Below are 6,777 nucleotides of genomic sequence, written 5' to 3'. Positions count from 1 at the left end.
TCCACAACTTCATTGACCTCCACGTCCTCATGGATATAATTTCCTCCAAGGAAAAGGACCGTACGGTCATGCTCCCAGTCTAGTACGGCATTCAGCCTTTCATCTTCAGAGAAAAAGCTTGCCTTTCCTCCCGGAGCCCTATAGACACGTACGTCCACGTCTTCCACTTCAACCGAATGTGGTAGTAAACTATGCCCCACAAAAGCAACTTTAAACACATTCAGCGCCTCGGCACACATCGGTTTTCCTCACTCGGTCGGGGCACCACAAATGTGAAAAATGTAGAGTAATTCTGTTAAACCAATCGGGGCCCTCTTTCTGGACACCACAATGTGAAAATAGTTTAATGTATACAAGCCGGTATCCCTGCCGGAGCACCGCTATGTAAGAAATTTCTGGTATTTACTAATAACAACTCGCAGGTCGTTACTCGTTTATAAAGTTGTTCTTAAGTAAATCAAACAAGTCTCATAGAGTTAGGTGAAACGTAACTTAACCTTAACTCACCTACAATAACTATTTCTCTTCTACCTCATAGCTAATCCCCCCTTGAATTGGCCAATTCGTAAAGGATACTTAGCTGGTGAAGAGGGAGTGATCGATAACCGATGACGATGAGGCTGCTTAGTGTAGTTGCTTGAGCAAGCAAGCGTCCTTATGGCGCGTATGTACAACCTAGCTTGAGAGCGACTAGGAACAGAGTGAGTGAACGCGGCAATTCTACCTCCCTCATAGAATGGTAGTTGCCAACTTTTAGTTATTTACAGTACTAAATACAGTCAAATTACATCATGATATGTACAGGGCAAATCTAACAAATTAATCTTAGTTCCACTTAAATTAAAGTTAGACCAATTATTCCCTTTAACTATAGGCGTTTTTTGTAGCACCTCGGAAAGTCAAAAGGGTTTGGGTTTCCGCTGTTGGAGTTTACAGAACGCTAAGCAATAGCACAGCCAGACGAACGAGCACTGTGAGCCCTGGAAGAACTGTCGTACATAGCCAGTCTGCAAGGAAATGAGATGACAACTTTTTCATAATGACATTTTATGCTCCTAAGATAAACGTAGGAGCATTACTTACAATTTTCGTTCCATTCCGAAGCAGAAATTAAGGCCAGTAGAAACCACTTACTCTCCTACTCTTTTCAAGTAAGCCCAACCTCGCGGTGGATTTGTAAACTTGTTTCAATGGCTGCAGTTCCTGCGGTAAGACGTATGATAAACTGGAAAATTTTGGGATCCAAGCACATTTCACGTTTTGGAAATGCATCTATATCCCTCAAAAAACACATAACATGAAAATACTTATGACTGACTGAGACGTTACGTAAGAATTTTGTAATTTTGTACTTTCGTTGGAACGAAGCCAAAACCACAGTCAATTCATTGGACGCGTCGGCCATTTTGGGGCTGGAGGTGCGAGCTGGTGCGAGACGGAACATTTAAATTGATTGATTTTCGTAATAAAGTACATTGTTAGAATTCCTTATTGTCATATAGTCATTAACATGATTATTTGTTATGCATTATAATATAAAAAATGAATAGTTATCTTCTGATATTGCGAATTAAACACCATGCTAAACTCCCTAACTGGCTATACTCCGCTACACAACACGCTGATTGGTAGTTTGGGTATGCACCACTGCAGAGGCAAACTCCTCGGTGAGGAGTTTGACTTTCCAACAGCGGAATCTCAAACCCCTTTGACCTTCCGAGGTGCTACAAAAAACGCCTTATGTAAATATCTTAATTCCACATCTGCCTTAACAGGAGAATCTTTCCCTGCTTGCCACGTCACCTATCGCGCAGACGCAGCTTAGGTCAGTGGAAAATACCACATAATTACATGTATTTACAATGCATAGTTGTCCTCAGGGGTTAAATTCAGTAGCATTTAATTTATCAATAACAAGAATTATTAAAGAGAACGTCGTTTCTGGGTTATTAAAACCGCTTGAATAATTAACAACAGTCTCTACGTCCTCTGCCTTTAACCAGGGATAAACTATGATAAATTTAGAGAGCGCAACTGCTCTGGGGGAAAATATTTCCCACAGGTGGTAAACTTATTTATTTTTTCCCTGTTGTTTTTGCCAATGCTCATTCTGAATCATTCATGATGGTTTCTCAAGCGTAATGGCAGACTTAGAAAAAATGTACTCAATCAACCGAACTTCACTTTTTACAGATGTATAGTCAGCCAAAAAAGTCGTGTCTTCGTTCCGAACCCCGTAAATATTCGAACAGATAATTCGGAGCAGCAGGGATAGCTTCACAAGTCTGGCAACTGTGTCACACCAGACGGTGGTGGTGGTGGGTGGTTTGGGGTGCCATGTATTACTGTCGAGTGGAAATTGCTGGGAGTAACATACTGGGTAATAGGGTTATAGTCAACTTTTATCACTGTTATGTCACTAAATGTCTACATATGCATCATCATGAGTTTACATGTAATCAAACTATACTGCAGTTTCATATACCTGGGTTGTCATGTCTAATTCATCTTTGATATTTAGAATACTTCAGAGGCATCGCCGGTATGGAAAACGTGGCAGACTGTACAGAGGTTGGTGCCCCACCCAAACCGCCAGTTAAGAATGGTACCACCATAGTTGTGATGGTGGTTGTTGTGGTGGTGGTGGTTGTAGTGATGGTAGTTGTTGTGATGGTGGTTGTTGTGGTGGTGGTGGTTGTAGTGATGGTAGTTGTTGTGATGGTGGTTGTTGTGGTGGTGGTGGTTGTAGTGATGGTAGTTGTTGTGATGGTGGTGTTTGCTTTCGTGGTGGTTGTTGTGGTGGTTATTGCGATGGTAGTGGTTGACGTGGTGGTGGTTGTGGTGATGATGGTGGCTGTTGTCGTGGTGATTGTTGTTGTGATGGTTGTGGTTGCTGTTGTGGTGGTTGTGGTGGTGGATGTGGTGGTGGTGGTGGTGGTTGTTGTTGTGGTGGTAGTGGCTGTTGATGTTATTGTTGTGGTGGTGGTGGTAGTGGCTGTTGATGTTATTGTTGTGGTGGTGGTGGTGTTGTGGTGGTTGCTGATGTAGTGGTGGTGGTGGTTGTTGTCGTGGTGATTGTTGTTGTGATGGTTGTGGTTGCTGTTGTGGTGGTTGTGGTGGTGGATGTGGTGGTGGTATTTGTGGTGGTGGTGGTAGTGGCTGTTGTTATTGTTGTTGTGGTGGTGGTGGTGGTTTTTGTGGTGGTGTTGGTGATTGTTGTTGTGGTGGTGACTTGTGATGGAGGTTGTTATGGTGGTGGTGGTGGTTGTTGCTGCTGTTGTGGTGGAGGTTGTTATGGTGGCGGTGGCGGTAGTTGCTCTTGTTTTGGTGGTGGTGGTTGTTGTTGTTTTCGTTGTTGTTATGGTGGTGGTGGTTGTTGTTACAGTGGTGGTGGTGGTGGTTGTTATGCTGGTGGTGGTGGTTGTTGTGGCTGTTGTTGTTGTTATGGTGGTGGTTGTTGTTGTTAGTGGTGGTGGTGGTGGTGGGGGTTGTTATGGTGGTGGTGGTGGTTGCTGTTTTTACAGTGGTGGTGGTGGTGGTTGTTGTTATGGTGGTGATGGTGGTGATCTTTGTTGTTATGGTGGTGGTGGTGGTTGCTGTTTTTACAGTGGTGGTGGTGGTGGTTGTTGTTATGGTGGCGATGGTGGTGATCTTTGTTGTTATGGTGGTGGTGGTGGTGTTGGTTGTCGTTTGTTATGATGGTGGTGGTGGTGATCTTTGTTGTTATGGTGGTGGTGGTGGTGGTGGTGATCTTTGTTGTTATGGTGGTGGTGGTGGTGGTTGTCGTTGTTATGGTGGTGGTGGTGGTTATCGTTGTTATGGTGGTGGTGGTGGTGGTGATCTTTGTTGTTATGGTGGTGGTGGTGGTGATCTTTGTTGCTATGGTGGTGGTGGTGGTTGTCGTTGTTATGGTGGTGGTGGTGGTGATCTTTGTTGTTATGGTGGTGGTGGTGGTGATCTTTGTTGTTATGGTGGTGGTGGTGGTGATCTTTGTTGTTATGGTGGTGGTGGTGGTTGTCGTTGTTATGGTGGTGGTTGTCGTTGTTATGGTGGTGGTGGTGGTTGTCGTTGTTATGGTGGTGGTGGTGGTTGTCGATGTTATGGTGGTGGTGGTTGTGATCTTTGTTGTTATGGTGGTGGTGGTGGTGATCTTTGTTGTTATGGTGGTGGTGGTGGTGATCTTTGTTGTTATGGTGGTGGTGGTGATCTTTGTTGTTATGGTGGTGGTGATGATCTTTGTTGTTATGGTGGTGGTGGTGGTTGTCGTTGTTATGGTGGTGGTGGTGGTTGTCGTTGTTATGGTGGTGGTGGTGGTTGTCGTTGTTATTGTGGTGGTGGTGGTGGTTGTCGTTGTTATGGTGGTGGTGGTGGTGGTTGTCGTTGTTATGGTGGTGGTGGTGGTGGTTGTCGTTGTTATGGTGGTGGTGGTGGTGGTTGTTGTTATGGTGGTGGTGGTGGTGGTTGTCGTTGTTATGGTGGTGGTGGTGGTGGTTGTCGTTGTTATGGTGGTGGTGGTGGTTGTCGTTGTTATGGTGGTGGTGGTGGTGGTTGTTGTTGTTGTTATGGTGGTGGTGGTGGTTGTCGTTGTTATGGTGGTGGTGGTGGTTGTCGTTGTTATGGTGGTGGTGGTGGTTGTCGTTGTTATGGTGGTGGTGGTGGTTGTCGTTATGGTGGTGGTGGTGGTTGTCGTTGTTATGGTGGTGGTGGTGGTTGTCGTTGTTATGGTGGTGGTGGTGGTTGTCGTTGTTATGGTGGTGGTGGTGGTTGTCGTTGTTATGGTGGTGGTGGTGGTGGTTGTCGTTGTTATGGTGGTGGTGGTGGTTGTCGTTGTTATGGTGGTGGTGGTGGTTGTCGTTGTTATGGTGGTGGTGGTGGTGGTTGTTGTCGTTATGGTAGTGGTGGTGGTTGTCGTTGTTTTGGTGGTGGTGGTGGTGGTTGTTGTTATGGTGGTGGTGGTGGTGGTTGTCGTTGTTATGGTGGTGGTGGTGGTGGTTGTTGTTGTTATGGTGGTGGTGGTGGTGGTTGTCGTTGTTATGGTGGTGGTGGTGGTTGTTGTTATGGTGGTGGTGGTGGTGGTTGTCGTTGTTATGGTAGTGGTGGTGGTTGTCGTTGTTTTGGTGGTGGTGGTGGTGGTTGTTGTTGTTATGGTGGTGGTGGTGGTTGTCATTGTTATGGTGGTGGTGGTGGTGGTTGTCGTTGTTATGGTGGTGGTGGTGGTGGTTGTCGTTGTTATGGTGGTGGTGGTTGTCGTTGTTATGGTGGTGGTGGTGGTGGTTGTCGTTGTTATGGTGGTGGTGGTGGTGGTTGTCGTTGTTATGGTGGTGGTGGTTGTTGTTGTTATGGTGGTGGTGGTGGTGGTTGTCGTTGTTATGGTGGTGGTGGTGGTGGTTGTCGTTGTTATGGTGGTGGTGGTTGTTGTTATGGTGGTGGTGGTTGTCGTTGTTATGGTGGTGGTTGTTGTTGTTATGGTGGTTGGTGGTTGTCGTTGTTATGGTGGTGGTTGTTGTTGTTATGGTGGTGGTGGTGGTGGTTGTTGTTGTTATGGTGGTGGTGGTGGTTGTTGTTGTTATGGTGGTGGTGGTGGTTGTTGTTGTTATGGTGGTGGTGGTGGTTGTTGTTGTTATGGTGGTGGTGGTGGTGGTTGTTGTTGTTATGGTGGTGGTGGTGGTTGTTGTTATGGTGGTGGTGGTTGTCGTTGTTATGGTGGTGGTTGTTGTTGTTATGGTGGTGGTGGTGGTGGTTGTTGTTGTTATGGTGGTGGTGGTGGTTGTCGTTGTTATGGTGGTGGTGGTTGTCGGTTATGGTGGTGGTGGTGGTTGTTGTTGTTATGGTGGTGGTGGTGGTGGTTGTCGTTGTTATGGTGGTGGTGGTTGTTGTTGTTATGGTGGTGGTGGTGGTGGTTGTCGTTGTTATGGTGGTGGTGGTGGTGGTTGTCGTTGTTATGGTGGTGGTTGTTGTTGTTATGGTGGTGGTGGTGGTGGTTGTTGTTGTTATGGTGGTGGTGGTGGTGGTTGTTGTTGTTATGGTGGTGGTGGTGGTGGTTGTTGTTGTTATGGTGGTGGTGGTGGTGGTTGTTGTTGTTATGGTGGTGGTGGTGGTTGTCGTTGTTATGGTGGTGGTGGTGGTGGTTGTCGGTTATGGTGGTGGTGGTGGTGGTTGTTGTTATGGTGGTGGTGGTGGTGGTTGTTGTTGTTATGGTGGTGGTGGTGGTTGTTGTTATGGTGGTGGTGGTGGTTGTCGTTGTTATGGTGGTGGTGGTTGTTGTTGTTATGGTGGTGGTGGTGGTGGTTGTCGTTGTTATGGTGGTGGTGGTGGTTGTCGTTGTTATGGTGGTGGTGGTGGTTGTTGTTGTTTTGGTGGTGGTGGTGGTGGTTGTCGTTGTTATGGTGGTGGTGGTTGTCGTTGTTATGGTGGTGGTGGTTGTTGTTGTTATGGTGGTGGTGGTGGTGGTTGTCGTTGTTATGGTGGTGGTGGTGGTTGTCGTTGTTATGGTGGTGGTGGTGGTTGTCGTTGTTATGGTGGTGGTGGTGGTGGTTGTCGTTGTTATGGTGGTGGTGGTGGTGGTTGTCGTTGTTATGGTGGTGGTGGTGGTTGTCGTTGTTATGGTGGTGGTGGTGGTTGTTGTTGTTTTGGTGGTGGTGGTTGTCGTTGTTATGGTGGTGGTGGTTGTCGTTGTTATGGTGGTGGTGGTGGTTGTCGTTATGGTGGTGGTGGTGGTTGTCGTTGTTATGGTGGTGGTGGTGGTTGTCGTTGTTATGGTGGTGGTGGTGGTGATCT

Source organism: Coenobita brevimanus, chromosome 101 (assembly GCF_032717465.1).
Source record: "Coenobita brevimanus isolate Jiangsu-jjx chromosome 101, ASM3271746v2, whole genome shotgun sequence".
Taxonomy (NCBI): Eukaryota; Metazoa; Arthropoda; class Malacostraca; order Decapoda; family Coenobitidae; genus Coenobita; species Coenobita brevimanus.
The sequence above is the reverse complement of the archived record's forward strand: the minus strand, read 5'-3'. Positions refer to the sequence as shown.